The sequence below is a fragment of the Dromiciops gliroides genome, chromosome X (genome assembly GCF_019393635.1).
Source record: "Dromiciops gliroides isolate mDroGli1 chromosome X, mDroGli1.pri, whole genome shotgun sequence".
NCBI lineage: Eukaryota > Metazoa > Chordata > Mammalia > Microbiotheria > Microbiotheriidae > Dromiciops > Dromiciops gliroides.
In genome coordinates, this window is record NC_057867.1 from 76,866,856 (window position 1) to 76,888,415 (window position 21,560).

Below are 21,560 nucleotides of genomic sequence, written 5' to 3' on the forward strand. Positions count from 1 at the left end.
CTTCACTGTATACCACAATGAATTCCAAATAGATCTATGATATAAAGAGTTTCATAATTTTAAAAAATGGAGGAAAATGAAAGGAAGTACTTTCCACAACTTTGGTTAGGGAGAGAGTTATTAACTGGCTAAGACATGGAAATGATGCTAAGTGGGAAAACAGGCAATCTTGATCAAATAGAACTGGGAACCTTTTGCAAGAACAAAATAAGTGTACCTAGGATACAAAGGAAATTTATCAAGCTGGGAAATTTTACATTAAATATCTCTGATAAAAGTCTAATATCCAAGATATAAAAATTAATTAACACAAACATATAAGATCAGGACTCATTCCCTCAAAAGATAGTCAAAGAGTATGAACAGTTCTTGAAAGAACTGCACACTATTAACAACCATAAGAAAGGTTGCTCCAAATCACTAAGAATAAAAGTAGGTCAAATTAAAACAGCTCTAAGGTTTCACTCTATAACTTTAAAATGGCAAAGAAGGCAAAAGACAGAAATGATCAATGTTGGAAGCACTGTAGGAAGAGAGGCACAATAATATACTGTTGTTGGAGTTCTGTCCTTGTTGAAACATTCTGGGAAACAATTTGGAATTATTCAAGAAAATTGATTCTATTTTTATTCTCTCAGACCCATAGATCTCACTGTTGTGGCTATATCACAGGAAGATCAAAGGCAGAAAAATCCCAGATAGAGCAAAATATTGATAGCAGCACTTTTTTTCAAAGCAAAAAAAATTGTAAATAAAGTAGTGTGAAAATTAAAAACATGAGAAACATAGTTTCTAGGTAACTTGATCATTTTTATCAATAGGCCAGCAGGTTATTAATAAAAGGATCATCATTGAACATCTCTCTCAGGACAAAGATCCCTAACAGCATTGATTACAGAGCAATCAAATCTAATTGGCTGACATGATGTGGAAGTGTGTTATATTAAAATGAAGCCTGGGAACACATGACTTAGATCACTTAAATCTTGGTAAAAATGATATCAGAGAAAGAATGTAGACCCCCCTGCCCCAAACTTATCAGAGCACCATAGTTTCCACATAGGTGTGATTTGTGGAAGCCAAATCTCAGGAGTAAAGTCTTTCAATCGTCTAGATAAATAGATCTGTCTCAACAGAAGATTCTTTTTAAGCTTGGGTTGGGCTTGACCCAAATGAATCCTACTTTTAAGGACAACTAGACCTTGGAATGGGGGGAAGAAGAAAAGACTAAGAAAGAAGGGAAGATCCCCAAGATATCAATTATTATTATTATATTTTTTTGCAGGGCAATGAGGGTTAAGTGGATTGCTCAGGGTCATACAGCTAGTACGTGTCAAGTGTCTGAGACCAGATTTGAACTTGGGTCCTCCTGAATCCAAGGCCAGTGCTTTATCCACTGCGCCACCTAGCGGTCCCAAAGATATCCATTATTAATAATTATTTCTCACAACAGGTACACAAAAATAAGAAAGTGACTGAACAAACTGTGGCATGCTAACTTAATGGAATATTGTGTCATGAGAAAATATGGTATGTGTGGAATTCAGAGAAGCATCAGAAAATTAATATGAGCTGTTGCAGAATAAAGTAAGTAGAACTAGGAAAAGCAATCTTGTCCTTAGAAAAGAGATGAAGAAATACATCTTGCTACTTTCACCAGAGGTGGGGAAGAAAGGATATGGGTATGGAATGTGACATGCTATGAGAAGTAAATAGAATGGTTTTGTTATTCCTTGTTACAAAGTGAGACTCACTGTACTAGATAGGGGTATATCTACAAATGACTGAGACTTAAAAGCAAAAGTGTGTGTATTTGTGTATGTGTTCTATAATCTGGGCAAATTATATCAACTTTTCCCTGATCTACCAGTCTAATAATCCTGTCACCAAAGTAAATATAGTTAAAACGTATGTGCCATTTTTTAAACCAACAATTGCAAACCTTGCGTCTCCAAGTCTATATGGGTAAACTTTAGTTTTTTGAATCTAAAAATAAGAGTTTATATTTATACCTGTTAAATTCATCTTACTGGATCTGGTCCATTTTGATAGCCTATTTAGAACTTTGAAAAACCACCTTCTGTCATCCAACATGTTAGTTAACTGTCCTTGCTTTACTTCCTCTGCAATTTTATTATTATACCAATGAGTTCACATAAGTCATTGATAAAAAATGTTAGAATTTGTCTAAGCATAGTCTTGTTCTATCACTGGAGATTTCCCATAATGTTGATATCTATCCACTAACCATTCCCTCTTGTTCTGGTTGTTCAACCATTTGGTTTGAGGGGCTAGTGGGGAGGTGTTGATAATTTTGTTTGGTTAGTTTTTGTAGCAATAACTGATACTTCAAGTATTTGCCTACAATTAAGAATCTGTAAGTAAGGGGAAGTAAATTTAAATGAGTAAAATCTAACATTTTATTAGTCCATTATCCATAGGAAAATAACTACTATGAAAGAAGCTTAGCAATATTTGTTCAATTAGTATTTTTTGTTTGTTTGGTTGGTTTTTGTTTCTTTGGTTTTGCAGGGCAATGGGGATTAAGTGACTTGCCCAGGGTCACACAGCTAGTGTCAAGTGTCTGAGGCTGGATTTGAACTCAGGTACTCCTGAATCCAGGGCTGGTGCTTTATCCACTGTACCACCTAGCCACCCCCAATTAGTATTTGTTGAAATTCTACTATTCTCATGACATCTGTATTGTAAGGGACTAAAATTCTAGCTATGATGTCTAAAATCTAATGAGTGCTCACCTAAATTAGAAGCTTTAGCAAAAGTTTAGACTTTTAAGAATTTATTAAAGTGCCATCAGAAGTTGGTGTGGAGAGAGAGGGGTAAAAATCTAACTATCTCTAAGAGACCCCAGCATCCAACCCACCATACTGAGGTCAGGAATCCAAGAGGCCAACCTTCTGGGGCTTTCCCCAGAAGCCTCTCATAAAACAGGAAACAGGGCTGGCCACACACAGAGCTCCAAGTTAATTGGTTGGTAACACTGATTGACAGAACTAAGAGGCGGTTCTATAGATGTAAGTTCCAGATGCCAGGCAGCTTCCAGACACTGGTTAACTTCTGGACGCTGGTTAACTTCTGGATGCTAAAGTCACATGGCTTCTAAATCACATGCTTTCTCCTGATGGTGGAGCTTCCCTGCAATATCTCTCCAGCAGGGGGTACCATTCCAATACTCACAGTATCCTAAAGAATAGTGTCTTTTTTTTTCTTTTTTTCCTTTTCTTTTTTGCAGGGCAATGAGGGTTAAGTGACTTGCCCAGGGTCACACAGCTAGTAAGTGTCAAGTGTCTAAGACCAGATTTGAACTCAAGTCCTCCTGAATCCAGAGGCAGTGCTTTATCCACTGTGCCACCTAGCTGCCCCAAGAATATTGTCAAATACAATGGCTATGAAAGCCTGAGAAGTTAATCAGATTTCAAAGTATTACTCGTTTATAACAAAAATTGCTACAAGGTCATCCTGGGAACGAGTTTTTTCCCCTAATTAAACACGAATTGGCAGAAGTTCTGCATGTGTCAAAAAACTATTTGCTAACAAGATATGCAAAAGGCTTTTCAAAGTATGGGACCTACCAATACATCCTTAAGCCTTATGAGGCAGGCCTCTAATCAGATGTCATTATCATGCTCCTTCTCTCCAACATGGTCCTTTTCCCCTATTGGTCTGGGGCTTGGAGAAGGGGCTAGTAACAACATTCCTTGCTTTATTCAGGGATTTGATTTTGAGGAGCTACATCTTCCCACTCAGAGGGGACTGAATGTTACATTCCTCTCTATCTCTTCTGTCAGTTAAAGTTTCAGGAAAATGAAAAGCAGTTCTATCACACAAAAAATTGAGGACTGAGCACTGATTAAAAAAATGCTTTCCCTTGGACGAACAAGTTGAATTTGCTATACTACTGTGTTTTGGGAATGTACTAATCTTTTATCCCACCCCCACCCCACCCAACTTAGCAGATATAATATTTTCAGTTCTTTCTGGCTTCAGTCAAGTCCATTATCATTGTAATCCTTCATAGATCATCTCAGTTGGTAGAGGTTCTTCCCTGTAACTACACAACTATACTTTGGACTTCTCCATTTCAGATATCAGTAGCCCAGGCTTCCAGTTCATTACTTCTGGTTTCATGATCATTGAAACAAGACTGGGACAAAGTCACTGCACCTTTCATGACATTGTGCTATTTACAGGCTAGCTCATCATCCTTTTAAGCAGCTAATCAGACTTTACTTCAGAATGTTTAGCAATTGCATCACTTGTTAGAGGTGCTCTTATTGGCAATTTTCTAGTGAAATGAGGACACAGTATCAACAGTTTTGAAAGCTGATATAAGCAGAGCTTTTACAACTCAAACCAGAAACATGCTGTCATTTTACATTAAAGTCTCATAGTTGAAGGTAATGATTAAGCTTCTAACTACATAATAGACAGTAGAGTCAAGACACCAGTTTCAAGGACGATAGTAATATTTATTACCCCAAAATTGAATTGTCATGTATTGAATTCCAGTTAGTTGCCACAATGGAATGGATTGTCCAATTAACAACTTGGAAAAATGGAGTTTTCAAAGCAGTATGTGAGCCATTGCTAATGGGAATAAGTGAATAATAACAACCCATATTCATACAGTGCTTACTATATGCTAAATCCCTCCTATGTCACAGGAGGTGAGGGGTACAGTGCCCATATGATTTGAAAAATCCACACAAAAATTTTAGCCTTCCATCTGTATCAGAGAAGTATGAATTATTATGGTATCAAAAGATAAAATATGTTGATATTATGCAACACTATACATATATTCTGTGCATTTCTGAGTTTCTAAACTTCTATGTCATCTGTGGACCTTTGCATATCATCTATAGCTTCCAAAAAAACTCCACAAAAATTCCCATTTAATTTTTTTATGCTGACCCATGATATATTGAAACCACAATGGGGAAAGTCACAATATGGAAAGGATAACTGTACCAATATTATTTCATTTGATCCTCACAACAACCCTGGGTAATAGTAGATGCTACTATCACTCCTATTTTACAGATGAAGAAACTCAAGAAACAGAGGTAAAGTGATTTGTCCAAGGTCACACAGCTAGTCATTGTCTGAGGTCAAATTTTAAACTCAAGTCTTACTGACTCCAGGCCCAGGGATCTACTACTGTGCCACTTTGCTGCAACAGTTACAATTAGTTAAAAGTGAATCTATTTGGGTGGAGGGGACAATAGGATAATGGGGGGAAAGTTTCCCTTAAATATTATGAAATTTATTATAGAAAGATCTCAAGCTGAGAAACACAGCTTTAGCCTTAAATATTTGCCTAGATAGTAACTAAGCATTAAGCTTAGTTGTTACCAATAAGACTATTAACTCTTCCTTTATAGAATTACCTCCTAACCCAGGTAAACCAGTATTTTATTCACAATGAACACAAGGAGAGAGCTAAAGTGCATGAATGACTGGTGATAGCAGGAGATAAGAGAGAGAAAACTGGGGATAACAGGGAGATAAGATAGGTAATATAGCTCAGGAAAAGGTCTTCTTACTCCACATCCATCAGTACTTCCAAAGCCTCACACTGTATCCGGTTACATATTGATTTCGGATATAGCTCTAAACATTCTGCAAAGTGCTACCCCCAAAGGATGCTCCCCAAGATGAGGAAAAGTCAACTGTGACACAGCCTTTAGCATAGACTCTTAAGTTGAGAGATGGCATGGCAGGGTTCCAAGGCACACAGATTTCGAGACAGAAGGGATTTGAAAGAAAAGGTGATGAAAATCATTAGAATTCATAGGAGCAAGATTGGAAAGCAAAGGGCAGAGGAGAAAACTGAGAGTCCAGGGAGTGAATGAGAGCACTGACAGAAGGTTCCTGCTGATTACACACCTTCTAGCCTAAGCCTACAGATAGGATGATCTCCTCCTCCCCCTCTTCTGCAATGCCCACATGCTATTCTGTTAGACAATAAAGCCCCAACAGCTTCAAGGACTATCTAGTCCACAAGCCAAGCTCATCATACCCCAAAAGAACAGAAGCAAAGACCATAACTTTACCTTTGAGGACCTATCGGTGTCCTAGAGATTCAAGGACATTTCCCTTTCCATTTCTCCTCTAACTGGCACAGTATTTACTGGCCCATTCTGGGACTGGAAAAAATAAGCCACTCACTCCCATTCAAAAGATCCTGAGTTTTCAGAGGCTATGCCAGGGGCAAAATCAAGTTGCAAAATCAAAACCTGAATTAAAAAGTCATGATGCCACAGTAAGAGAAGCCTTGGTTTCTGTGAAAAAATACTGGCCAAGCTAGTCAAATGCCAGATGATACCATTAAGTACAAGCTAAAATACACAAGATCTCTGACTGGTGCAATAGCCAATCATGACTCCAGAGGGTCAGTGATAAGACATGCCACTCCATCTGCTAACAGAAAGGTTATAGACTCAGGGTGAAGAATGAGAAATACATTTTTGGACATGGAAAATAAGGGAATCTGTTTTATCTAAGTGTGTATGTTATAAAGATTTTGTTTTTCTTATTTTTTCCCAATGAGGATACAGAGGGAACATGGAGAGAAAATAAATATTTAATTGGAAAAAACGTTTTTTTTTCCTCCCAAAGGTCCCATCCAAAAAGATTCTTTTCTTTTTTTTTTTTTAAGTGAGGCAATTGGGGTTAAGTGACTTGCCCAGGGTCACACAGCTAGTAAGTGTTAAATGTCTGAGGCCGGATTTGAATTCAGGTACTTCTGTCTCCAGGGCCGGTGCTCTATCCACTGTGCCACCTAGCTGCCCCCCTCAAAATTCTTAATAAAGAAACTGAAGTTAGGGTAGATTCCGTCAAGCTGTAGAGAACTTGAGTATATTACCAGTGAAGAGCTATGAGTTGTCTGATGACTGGCCTCAGTTTGGAAAGGAAGTGAGATAGTCACCAAGAAGAAGAGGAACTGGAGCTATTATTTACCCTATATACCCTGAAACTCCTGGGTAAAGAAACTCCCTCTACTAATGCAGGTCAGTGCATATAAATTCCTCTTGCAAAGTTTCCTAGAACAATAAGAGGCATATAGTAACTTATTCAGGGTCACAAAGTCAACAGTTGTCAAAGACAAGACTTGAACCCAGGTCTTCCTAGTTCCAATGCCAACTCTCTATCCTCCAAGCAAGGGCAGTCACCCAAAGATTTGGTTTTCGGATTTAGCAGCTCATAGAGAGTTGTTCAGGGTTGCAATCTGCGTCAGTGGAGAGATTATCTCAAATCAAAACCCTTGAAGAAAGGAAACTAATGTATAAGAAAGTATTGAATCAGTGAACATGAAAAATAGGTTTTGTCACAATATTTTTTTTTGGTGAGGCAACTGGGGTTAAGTGATTTGCCCAGGGTCACACAGCTAGTAAGTGTTAAGTGTCTGAGGCTAGATTTGAACTCAGGTCCTCCTGACTCCAGAGCCAGTGCTCTATCCACTGCACCATCTAGCTGCCCCTTTTTCACAATATTTAAAAAGAGGAACTGAATTAATAGTAATGAAAGAGCATATCCTATTTTAACATATTTTCCTGCCCTTGAAGAAATGGATGCTACAACTAAAACAAATATACACACATGTAAAAGACCTGAGGAAGTGATGAACAATTGAACTAATTGAACTATATGGTCTCCTCATCTAAGTGGGACTGTGAAACTTCTACCTCTCAGAGAAAAGAAAACCAAGGTAATGCAATTTATCATTTTTATTAGACAAGACCTCCCTCCTTCCTTCCCCTCCTCCTCTCCCTCCTTCCCCTCCCCTCCCTCTCCTCTCTCCCCCTCCCTCCCCCCTCACTCCGTCCCTCTGTCTCTCCCTCTCTCCCTCTTCTCTCTCTCTCTCCTTCCCTCCCTCCCTCCCCCCCTCTCAATTGCATCCTTATGGGGGAAAATGTCATGATGGACTTTATTACTGTAATGCAATTAAGCCAAAATAAGATAATCATAAGGTTAGAAGAGCTCATTAATTAGAAGATCAAAGAGTACAGCTTGCTGGCCAAGATGAAATACTAATGCAAAAGCAAATATATGTAACAGTGGCTCAGTGACAGTCAAAATACTTGAGTCATGTAACAGTCTTCCAAAAAGCACAGTTCATAGTTGAAAATATCTAGGGTGACACAGGCCAAACATGTCCAGCCTAGGCCTCCTGTGCCTTATTTTTTATCTCCAGTTTCCTTTGCAAGTTGTTAAGCAACAAGAAAACATTATTTGTTGAGGCTATTCATGAATATGCACATATTTCATCATTCTTTTTTATAGGATAAAACTCATTTCAGTATAAAAAAGGTCATATCTGAGAAACCCAAACTTGCATAGAGTTGTTATGGCCATGAATAATTCCAGCTGCTAGCTCAGAGTCTCTGAAGGGAAATGTATGAGTATGTAAAAACTGAGCTGTCTCACTTAGTACCCTTCTCGAACATGTCACATTAATACCATATGGTGATACTTTTTGGAACTACTCAACTCAATATAGTTTTCTGAAGATAGTCTTGTGAATGTCATTTGCTATTAGTGAAATTGTGAATTGGAGGGTACTGAGTGTCAGAAAAAAATGATCTCAAGAAGGAAACCCACATATTGAAATCTGTGCCCTAAGTGACTTTACTGTTTCCGGAATGGTGTGAATTCTTTGTGTGTTAGCAAAGAATTGGAAATTGAGGGGATGCCCATCAATTGGGGAATGGCTGAACAAGTTGTGGTATATGAATAGGATGGAATACTACTGTGCTGTAGGAAATAATGAGCAGGTGGGTTTCAGAAAAATCTGGAAAAACCGATGCTGAGTGAAGTGAGCTGAACCAAAAGAACATTGTACCCAGTATCAACAACACTTTGTGGTGATCAACTGTGGTAGAATTGGCTCTTCTCAGCAATACAATGATCTGAGACAGTTCCAAAGAACTCATGACAGAAAATGCTCTCCTCATCCAGAAAAAGTACTGTGGATTCTGGATTCATATTGAAGCATACTATTTTCTTCTTTGTTGTTTTTTTGTTTCTAATTTCTTGTGGTTTTTAACTTTTGTTTTTATTCTTCTTTTACAACATGACTAATGTGGATACATGTAAAATATAAATAAATAAAATAAAATGAGGGGTTGGTCTATAGGTACTCTAAGGTCCTTTCGAGCTCCAGATCTGTGATCATGTGATTCTCTCAAGTGTTTGGAAAATATAGAATCTTGGAGCTATAAATAACCACAGAGGTAATCTAATCCAACTCAGTCATTTTACAGAGAAGGAAACTGAGGCCTCAGAGAAGCTGAGTGACTTGCCCAAGGTCACCCAACTAGGGAGTAGCAGAGTTGAGATTTGAACCCAGATCTTCAGTTTCCAATCTGACACTCCTTTAGTGGTTGTCCATCATGCTACCAGCATTTTAAATGACCCTTTTCTTTTTTTTTCTTTTTTTTTTGGTGAGGCAATTGCGGTTAAGTGACTTGCCCAGATTCACACAGCTAGTAAATCTCAAGTGTCTGAGGGCAGATTTGAACTCAGGTCCTCCTGACTCCAGGGCTGGTGCTCTATCCACTGCGCCACCTAGCTGCCCCTTAATGACCCTTTTCAAATGTTGTTATAATTTGGACAAAAGCTGGTATTTCTTCAAGCATTCAAAATAAACAGTTGAAAGAGAATTCAACTGGTACAAGTCATGATGAAATCTAAATATTGAAAACCCTATCGATGCCCTAAAGTTTTGAGAAAAACCCATTTTCCTCACTTCTGGGTTCTATTTCTGCAAATTCCAGAGAGGAGTATCTACTTTCAGCAAAGTTACCTTCAGTGTTGACTGCTTTCCTCTATTTATTGATCACTATTTTAAACAGACAATAATGCGATTTAAAGAACAATTCTTACAACCATGCTAACATACCATTTTTCTTATAGGCTATGAAAATGAACACTAAACATCTGTGTTTTCATCTCCATGTACCACGGACCCAATAGCCAAAAAGGTCTTATTGCTAAGTAATCCTCATTTGGGGCCAGGTATCTCTAGGCTACAATTCTAGGCTAACATGGCAAGGAATGTTTTGGAAACTACAAGATCTCTTTGCTGCTTGGATACTGAAGGAGTAGTCATAAAATAAATGAAATCGAAGAATCCTGGAGCTCTCGCATTCTGCAGTCCTCTTAATTTTTTCATAATTTTAATTAGGTCCCTCCTTCTATCAATGCCTCAAAGGACTTTAAAAGAAATGAAAGAAATGAGAGAAAAACAAAAACTGGCATTGATGGTGCCTGAGGTTAATTAATGGCCCCAAACATTACAGCTATTTTCAAGTTTACTTATCCAGGGGCAGCTAGGTGGCACAGTGGATAGAGCACCGGCCCAGGATTCAGGAGTACCTGACTTCAAATCTGCCCTCAGACACTTAACACTTACTAGCTGTGTGACCCTGGGCAAGTCACTTAACCCCAATTGCCTCACTAAAAAAAAAAATCAAGTTTACTTATCCTCTACAATGGAAACCAACAAAATAGTAGATTTCCTTAGTAAGAAAAAAATACACCAGAGAACATGAAGTATAGCTGCTTCTTTACCTCCTTTATACATTAAGTATAGGCTATTTAGGGCTATCACATTTCTTTATAGAAGTATTCAAAAGTACGTCTTGTGTAGTTTTAGATTAAAATGGAATCTTAGGAAATCTCACAGAGCAGACATCTGAATCAAGTACAGTTAGGTCCCACTTAATGCTAATAACGAATCCCCTGAAGTAGCCACATTATTTGAATTTGCACTATATATTTCCACTGGACTGGAACCAATGACCATATTTCACATAACTATAACCTCAACTAGCCACAATTCCCATACATGTGATCATTTCAGGGAACCCATTATTCACCCTACTCAGGATCAAGCTGTACCCCCTTGAAACAGTATGAAACAGTGCAAAAAGTGCTAGCTTTGGAAACTAGAGGACTTGGCTTTGTGCAATGTGTAAGCTGAGTTTCTGTCCTCATTGGTCAAATTAGGGGATCTCTAAAGTCCCTTACAGCTCTAAACCCTAGGAATCCATGAACCAAGGAACTTCCATATCTGTAACAACTACAGCACTGCATTCAAACAAATATAAATGGGAACCACTAATCTGTATATGATGATCCCTGTAGGCTCTATAGTTTTAAGATGTAATGTTATCTTTGTTTTACTGTATTTTTATTTATTTTCCTAAATATTTCCCAATTACATTTTAATCTGCTATGGGCCCCCTCAGGAGTGTTGTGGGCTGTTTGGGGCCTATAAACCATATGTGTGACACCCCTGACCAAGAAGATACTCCTTAAGTTAACATATAACACATATAGTTAAAACACCACTGGAATAGAAAATAGCTCCACTTTATAGATCTATGGCTAGAAGGTACCCTCACAGCCATCTAGTCCAACCCACCCCTTCCCCATTTAATAAATTAATAAACCGAGGACTGGAAGTGAATAGCTTACACCAGGTCACTGATGTAATAAGTGGCAGAATTCAAACCCAGGTCTTTTGAGATAAGAGGGTATATATGACACCTAGTCTTTTACTACATCTGTTTTTTTGAAAACAAATCTGCATTTGGCATTTTAAAGGTTCCTTGGGTAGCTTAAAAGGGCAGAAAATCTTTCTAAATATCTAACGTACACCAGAAGATTCTAATAAATTACAACAATGGGACATGGTGACCACTGCCTAGAAAAATTCGAGTGCCTTTTGATTGAGGAGCTCCAGAGCACCATAGGTGCCTCATATAAAGCACATTTTTATCTTAACTATTAGGTAAATGAAAATAGCTCCCTGTTCTTTAAGATAATCAAACCACTAAGGGGGCTTTGGTCTTTAAGATTCATAGACAGTTCTATAGTGAAATATTCTACACAGTTAGCTGCCTTTCTGAGATTCAATTCTCAGTTCAGAAGCTAACTGTAATAACTTTGGCACAAACACTAAATTAGCATAAATGCTCATGGTAGCAACATTAATGTAAAAGCAACAGTGATGCATGCCAGGCACACAAGTCAGTGAGGGCTGGAGCTGAAGAAAACCAGAACCTATACGACCTTCATGCAATCTTCATACTTTCCGATGGAAAATCCTAATTTGCCACTTAAGCTATACATCACGGGCAAGAATAGCGAAGCACCTACATAATACACTGATTCTGATCCACGATATTTTACTTGTTGGGAGAAAAAAAACAAAGCAGCAAAGTAGATAGTGGAGTTGGGCCACGGCAAAGAAATGAAACTGAGGATGAAAAAGTGCAGAAATTCTTTGTGGCTGGGCTGGAGTTACAGACCAGAAGGAAGGAAGAAAATGACTTAGATCCAGCATTTGGTGAGGGGTGAAAGCCAAATTAAGCAATTCACTGAGCCACTGTCTGGCCACTTAGACAACAATCCTTGAAATTTGAAATGATTACATTTCAGTTATTGTATTCTTTGGGGAAAGTTCTAGCAAAAAACCAAAAAACCAAAAAGCTAAAGGCTTCCTTTCCACCAAGGAGCATGAAGAGTTTGGTAGTGACCTCTATAAAATGTACAATGTTAGTGTTACTGCTGTGGCCAATCACTATTCTTTACATTTTTTTTCCTGTGGCAATGAGGGTTAAGTGACTTGCCCAGGGTCACACACCTAGTAAGCATCAAGTGCCTGAGGCTGGACTTGAACTCAGGTCCTCCTGAATCCAGGGCCAGTGTTTTATCCATCACACCACCTAGCTGCTCCCTATTCTTTACATTTTAAATGCAGACTCTTCTCACTACTAGACAGAAGGCATGGGAGCTTGAGGAGTATCTCTATAGTCTCCAAATAATCAGGGGAAATGGTATATTTCTTTTATTTTAAATGAAGACAGGTATCAATGTATGAAGAAAATGGATCTGAAGCAGAGGAAATTTGTGACTTGTGTCAGGATGTTGGTAGGTAGAAAAATCTGACGAGAAGAAAAAGAAGGACCACAAAATACTTGAAGCTTAAGTGTCAGAGATGAGGCTCTTCCCCAAGAGGAAGAAGCTTGATTCTCTGAGGAAGAAGTAGTTACTTTAAGAAATGATCATATGGAACCAGTAATGACTGCAGGAAGAGGAGAAAAGTAGTGTCAATAGATTCCTGAGAGTTATCGAGGAATCAAATTGTCAAGCAAATAGTAAAAAAGGACTGCCATATTCCCAGAGCCCAGGGCCCAGTCCTGACAGATAAACTCCTGAGATTTCTTAACACAGATGATGACTACTACTATTCAATTTTGGCGATTCACATGAACACAAATAAAACTGGTTTTGGTTTTGGTTTTGCAGGGCAATGAGGGTTAAGTGACTTGCCCAGGGTCACACAGTTAGTAAGCATCAAGTGTCTGTGCCCAGATTTGAACTCAGGTGCTCTATCCGCTGCGCCACCTAGCTACCCCTGAGCACAAATAATAATGGCCAAAAGAAAGCTAGGAAGTAGTGGTAAGATTATGAACACTGAAGAATTTAGGGGTACAGGTACTCCCCTTACTGCTACTGACATAATAAAAGCAAAGACTTCAAAAGCCAGAGGCAGATTTAGGGATTAAACAGTTGATTAGGAAGATTGCATATGAGGATAGATTTGGCTTTCTTGACTACGGCTTCAATTACATGAATTATACACCTCTGGCCAGAGATGGAATCCACCTAACAAGGGCTGGTAAGAATGTGTAACTTGGGTCAGCTAGGTGGTGCAGTGGATAGAGCACCAGCCCTGGAGTCAGGTGGACCCGAGTTCAAATCTGGCCTCATACACTTAACACTTACTAGCTGTGTGACCCTGGGCAAGTCACTTAACCCCAATTGCCTCACAAAACAAAAACAAAAGAATGTGTATCTTGTAAATCTAATAAGTATTTTTATTATTTTAAAATTATTTTTATTTTCAATTCCAAACCCTAACTCTTACTCCCTCCATCTCCCCCTTCAGCCACTGATAAGTCAAGAAATACAATATTCATATATATGTAAAGTTATTTTAAAAATATTTTTCCAAATACATGTAAAATTTTTAGCATTTGTTTTTTTTTTAATTTTGAGTTTCAAACTGTCTCCCTCCCCTTAGCCTCATTAAGAAGGCAAGCAATTTAATATAGGTTATACATGTGCAGTCACTCAAAACATATTTACATACTAGTCATGTGAAAGAAGACACAAGCCACCCCCCCAAAAAATAAGAAAAATGAAGTTTCAAAAAGGATGTTTTGATCTGCATTCAGACTCTTATCAGTTCTTTCCCTCTCAGTGGAAGCATTTTCATCATGAGTTGTTCAGAAGTGTTTTAGATCATTGTATCGCTGAGAATAACAAAATTACTTACAGATAATCATCATACAATACTGCTGCTACTGTATACAGTGTTCTCCTGGGTCTGTTCACTTCATTTTGCATCAGTTCACGTAGATTTTTCTGCTTTTTGTTCTGAAAGCACAATAGTATTCCATCACAATCATATATGTGTTCAGTCATTCCCCAATTGATGGGCATCCCCTCAATTTCCAAGTCTTTTCCATCACAAAAAGAGAAACTACAAATATTTGTGTAGATATAGGTATTTTTCCTTTTTTATTTCTTTAGGATACAGACCTAGTAGTGCTGTTGTTGGTCAAAAGGTATGCACAGTTTTCTAATCCTCTGGGCATACTTCCAAATTGCTCTCCAGAATGGTTGGGTCAGTTTATAACTCCACTAACAGTTCATTAGGGTCCTAATTTTCCCACATCCCATCCAACATTTGTAATTTTCCCTGTCACATTAGCCAATCTGATGGGTGTGAGGTAGTATCTCAGAGTTCTTTTAATTTGCATTTCTCTAATCAAAAGTGATTTAGAGGGGGCAGCTAGGTGGCACAGTGGATAAAGCACCAGCCCTGGATTCAGGCATACCGGAGTTCAAATCCAACCTCAGACACTTGACAGCTACTAGCTGTGTGACCCTGGGCATGCTGCTTAACCCCCATGGCCCCACCAAAAAAAAAGTGATTTAGAGAATTTCTTCATATGACTATATATAGCTTTGATTTCTTTGTCTGAAAACTGCCTATTTATATCCTTTGACCATTTATCAAGAGGGAAATGACTTGCATTATACATATGAAGTTATACGAAAACATATTTCCACAACAGACATGAAGTCCAAAAAAGCTATTGAAAAAGAAATATGCCTCAATTTGCACTCAGAGTTTTCTCAGTTCTGTCTCTAGAGGTAAATAGCATTTTTCATTATGAGTCCTTTGGAATTGTTGTGTATCACTGTATTGGATCATTGTATTGATCAGGATTGTTAGATCTTTCATGGATGATCATCACTACACTATTGCTGTACATTTTGCATAATGTCCTTTTTCTTCTCTTTTCACTAAGCATTAGTTCATGTAAGTCTTTTCAGGTTTTTCTGAAATTTGCCTGCTCATCATTTCTTGTAGCACAACAGTATTCCATCACAACCATATACGATAATAATTTGTTTAGTCATTCCCCAATTGATGGGCATCCCTGCAATTTTCAATTCTTTGCCAAGAAAAAAGCTGTTATATTGTAAAGAATTAATTGTTATTTGAGGTTTTTATGCCTCAGCGTGCACTAGCCTGGGGCTCTGCAAACCGCACAGTGCTCCACCCACTGGTTGTAGCCATTGCCAGGGCTTTGGCACCTCCCGTCATCACCACTCACCAAGGCCTACATGGGCCTGGCAAAATTATAATGATTGGAAGCCTAGTGAGGGCAGTCATGTGACTGTCAGAGCGGCCATCCCATTGACTGGGGCTGTGTGGGGTGTTTCTAGGTTGGGGGGAGGAGAATTGGGCCTTCTAGGTGGAAGCTGGAAAGTGATAGGCGTTCTGCTGCGTATTTTCAGCTGATTCCTGGGCGGTGGTATTTTTTCAGGTATTATAATTTCCCTTTCCCCATTTTATTTCCTTTCCCTTGATCCTACTGATCCTGCTTGTGAGGAGGAAACCAGCGATGCCATGAATAAGTATTGAGCAGGCCAACAGTTTAAATCGGGACAATATGCTGTCTCAAAATATGCCAATTAGAATATACAAGGGGGGAGCCAAATATTCAATCATGGTGCAGTTCAAAATGAACTGGCTTTTCTCTGACCAGCAAGATAAACGCTAAGGTTTTTTTAAGAGCAAGGGAGATTGCCTAAGGGGGCAGTGAGGAAGGGGCAAGAAGGTCCCCAAGGTTAGTTGGCTCCTGGCCAAATAAGGGGGAGGGTGGGGGTTAAAGAAATTCACTAGGTTAATCAACTCCTGGTTGACTCGCCAAAAACTGTGGGGACCAATTTTTAACTGGGGAGTGCTAGCTAAGAGGCTTGCCACAATATCGGGGCAAGGAAGGAGACCTGCAGCCTCCCTCAAAACAGAACAAGATTTATTGTAACAAGAATGAACTTAAAAAAAAAAAACACAAACAGGATCAGTAGGATCAAGGGAAAGGAAATAAAATGGGGAAAGGGAAATTATAATACCTGAAAAAATACCACCGCCCAGGAATCAGCTGAAAATACGCAGCAGAACGCCTATCACTTTCCAGCTTCCACCTAGAAGGCCCAATTCTCCTCCCCCCAACCTAGAAACACCCCACACAGCCCCAGTCAATGGGATGGCCGCTCTGACGGTCACATGACTGCCCTCACTAGGCTTCCAATCATTATAATTTTGCCAGGCCCATGTAGGCCTTGGTGAGTGGTGATGACGGGAGGTGCCAGAGCCCTGGCAATGGCTACAACCAGTGGGTGGAGCACCGTGCGGTTTGCAGAGCCCCAGGCCAGTGCACGCTGAGGCATAAAAACCTCAAATAACAATTAATTCTTTACAATATTTTTGTACATATTTGTCCTTTTCCTTTTTCCTTGATCTCTTTGGGATACAAATGTAGTGGTGGTATTGCTTGGTCAGAGAGTATACATGATTTTACCCTCGACTTTTTTCACATCAGCCAAAATATAATAGATTCTGCTTCAGCTTTATGTTAAATTTGTACGTCTTTCTGTTTCAAGAGTATCTTGGTTTCTAATCCATTCTGCTATGCACTCCAATTTTATAGGTGAGTTCATTCCATCCATATTCAGTTACAATTGCCAACTGCTTATTTCCTTTTCTCATCTTCTCTACTTATGCTTCTCTCTCTTTTTTCTTTTACCATTTCTACCTCAAAATTCTATTTGTTTCTGACCATTGCTTCTTTTAATATGCCCTCCCCTTTATTGCCCCTTCTTGGAGAGTTCTTAGAGCCAATGTCTAAAACTATATTTTAATTTTTTCATCTTGTCTAAGGAGAAGGCAAGAGGAAAAACCATAACTACTAAATGGCACTGAAATAGTTTTGTTTGTTTGGTTGGTTTTTTTGGTGAGGCAATTGGGGTTAAGTGACTTGCCTAGGGTCACACAGCCAGTGTCAAGTGTCTGAGGCAAGATTTGAACTCAGGTCCTCCTGACTCCAGAGGCAGCGTGCTATCCACTGCGCCACCTAGCTGCCCCGACTACCTTTCTTTTTGAGAATCATGGTGAAAAAGGAACTAGGAAATTTTCCTTTGGCAACGATCAATGAAGTGAGAAAAGACAAGGAAGGCTTGAGTATATGGAACACAAGTATATCACTGACCAAACTCTGTTAATTAAATGACAGGCAATTAAGCATACATAGTGGATAGGGCTCCAGACTTGGACTCAAGAAGACCCAAGTTCAAATCGTGCCTTTGACACTTACTGGCTGTGTGATCCTGGGCAAGTCACCTACCTTATCTCAGTCTCAGTTTCCTGACCAATAGAAACCAAGATAATAATAGCACCTAGCTCACAAGATTATTGTGAAGATCAAAGAAAACATATTTAAGATTTTGTGCAAACTTTTGAGGGGGTGGAGGGAGCAGACAAAGCATTTATCAAGCACTATGTACCAAACACTGTGCTAAGCAAGACAGACTCCTACCCTAAAGGACCTTATATTCCACTGGGGAGGGACAACATATCAAAGGAAGCTATAAAGAGTGGGAATGGACAGGTCAGGCAAGGTAAAGGATAAATGTGAAGAGTTTGTACATAAGTGAGATGAAGCATGGCTGGGGTCCTTTAAATTGTCTTCAAAGAGGTGAATATAAATAAGAAGGAAAGAAAGGAAGGAAAGAAACGAGTACTTATTAAGCACCAACTTAGTATGTGGCAGGCACCATACTAAGCACTTTATAAATATTTTCTCATAATATCCTCACAGCAACCATGGGACGTAGCTGCTATTATCATCCCCATTTTCGTTTCAGGAAATTGAGGCAGAGAGGTTAAGTGACTAGCCCAGGACTTCTTGACTCCAAGTACAGAGCCCTATCCACTCTGCCTGTTTAATTGCCTCTCATTTGATTAAGAGAGTTTTGGTCACCATTATGCTTGTGTTCCATATAATCAAGCCTTCCTTGTCTTTTCTCACTATACCACCTTGATGTTTCGATAAATTTGTGGAGGTGGTTTCATTGGGTGCTCAAGATATCCATGGAACATAACTTATTCATGTGGCCTAGAAGTATTCACAAACGAAAAAAGACAGATGAGTTCTACCAATTATTTCTTTGTGATCCTTAGTTTGTCCTTGGTGGGTCAATCAGTCAGCTAGGTGCTACCAATAGCACCTCTGAAGCTGGAGTTGAGGCTGTGGCTGCCATGTTCCAAAGTTAATTCCTGTTGCCTGTTTATCTTCTTTTTTACCCAATGGAAATGACTTCTTAGAATATGGACCTCACATCTAGTATAATCACCTCAATTTACAAAGAAACTTCAGCCCAGAAACATGAAGTGATTTGCTTTGATTTCCAAGTTGGGATTGTAGGCCAGGTCTTCCACCTCCAAACCCAGCACTTTTATACCCATGAGCCACCTCCAACTGCCTCCATATTTTCCCACCAAGACAGCCCACTGGCACATCATACTCAATATGTCCAAAACCAATCCAATTCCCCCCAATACTCCTCCAGTGCATGGTTTCACTATTTGTTTCTGTGTTTGCAATGTTCACCTTGTAGCTCATTTTTGTTATCTTCACCTCTCATACGCAGTGTCCATGTTACCTTGGTTCCACTGCCAAAACACCATCTAAGTATAGACCCTCAGAGGGTATCCTACCCCAGACCTTTCCCCATTCTAATCTGTCCTTTATACCTTTGCCATTGATTTTTATGTATAAAGCTAGTTACATCACAATTGAACTCAAAATGCTTTAGTGGTTCCTTATCAAGTCTCAAGTGAAGTTCTGAATCCTCTGCTTGCTATCTGAGGCCCTCCACAATCTAAAACCATTTGATCTTGAACAGATTACAGATTTATAAAGTTGACCTCACCAAGTACCTGGTCCAACCCATACCCCAAGGGATCCCCTCACTATGACACACCTGACAAGTACTTGTGTAGCGTCTGCTTGAAGACCTCCATGGAGGTGAATCTACCTCAAGGAAAGCTGTTCCACTTTAGGACAGTGAAAATTATGATGTTTTTCCCCAGAATTGGGGTCTTTGTAACTTTTGTTCACTACTTGTTTCTACCTTCTGGGGCCAACTGGAACCAGCCTCATTCTTCCTCCACTAAACAACTCTTCAAATATTTCACCTGAATGTAGCTATGATGGCCTCCTGCCACCCCAGGCTTCTTTTTGTCCCCAGGATAAACATGCCCAGTTCCTTCAACTAGTCCTCATGTGTCATTAACTCAAGGCCCTTCACCATGCAAATTGCCTTCCTCTAGAGCCTAGCTTCTTAAAATATGGGGTCACATAACTAAATGTGGGGGTTGCAAAAAATTTGGCAACAGTAAGAGGTTATGGATACCCATTTTATATACCTATATACCTAGAGTCACATAAAAATGTCTCAGATGAAAATGGCGCCTGAGTGGAAAAAATTTAAGAAGCCCTGCTCTAGACACTCTCCAGATTATCAATGTTCTTCCCAAACTGTGTTTCCCAAGACTAAATGCAGGCCTTTCCATGAGTTCTGACAAGGGCAGTGGGATTCCTGGAAGCCTTGCCCCCTCTAATACAGCCCAAGGTCACATTAGCTTTTATGATCCTCACATCATACTGTTGACTCAAACTGAGCCTGCAGGGCATTAAAATCTCCACATACTTTTTAGAACTGCTGTCTACACGTGTTTTCCCCATGTTATATTCATACAGTTGATTTTTTGTACATTAGTATAAGATTCTACATTTATCTCTATTAAAATATATCTAATTAGATTCCAGCTAATGCCCCAGGTCAGGGGTTCTTAACCTGGAGTCCAAGAATTTCATTTTTATTCATTCATTCATTTATTTATTTGCAGGGCAATGATGGTTAAGTGACTTGCCCAGGGTCACACAGCTAATAAGTGCTTAGTGTCTGACGCTGCATTTGAACTCATGTCCTCCTGAATCCAGGGCTGTTGCTTTATCCACTGAGCCACCTAGGTGCCCTCCATCCATGAACTTAAAAAATTTATATATTTTGGGGTGGCTAGGTGGCACAGTGGATAAAGCACCGGCCCTGGATTCAGGAGTACCTGAGTTCAAATCCGGCCTCAGACACTTGACACTTACTAGCTGTGTGACCCTGGGCAAGTCACTTAACCTCCATTGCCCCTCAAAAAAAACCCCCAAAAACCAAAAAACAAAACCAAAAAATATGTATATTTTAATCATTCTATTTTAATAAAATTCATTTCCTTTGCAGTCCTATGTATTTCATTTTATGTATAAAAAACCTGATTCTGAAAAGGGGTCTATCCCTAGGCTTCACTACACTGTCACCAAAGGGGTCCAGGACATAGAAAAGGTGACAAACCATTGCTGTGCTTGGTTTGTTAGCTCTCCCAGCTGCATGTCACCTGAAAATTGTGTGAGCATAACCTCTGTGCCTTTACCCAAGTCACTGATTTTTAAATATATATATATATATATATTACACATATAATATACATGTGCTGTATATTATATTCTATATTGCATATAGAATATATACGTATAGTGTGTATATATACAGACAGACAGACAGACACACACACACATATATATTAGAGCCCAAGAACAAGTACAGATCCCTGGAATCCTCCAGTCAACTGTTCCTTGTGTCTACCCATCCTACCACTTTACTACCTTGTTTCATATTGTTCTTGTCCACTCTTTCTATTTTCTAATGAAAGCCCAAGTACCTTCCCCCACTCCCTTTGCCCCACCCACAACATCCTCTGCTATCCAATCTCTATCCTTTTTCACATTTTGTTCCCTATGCTGAGAAGGGACTCCTCCCTTTGGCTTGTTGAATCCTTACCCGTCTTTTAGAATTAAAACTTCCAGGAAGAGTTTCCTGATTCTATTTCACTAGTCAATAGTTATCTTCTCCCTTGTATTTTCTTTCACAAATGTCTTACATACTGATCATGAAATCATACTGTGTATTACGTCTAGACCAAGCTGTACTTGAACAAGAATCCCCCTGAAAAGTCCAGGATGGCTTGCTGTGAAAGAGAACCTGTTCTCACCAAG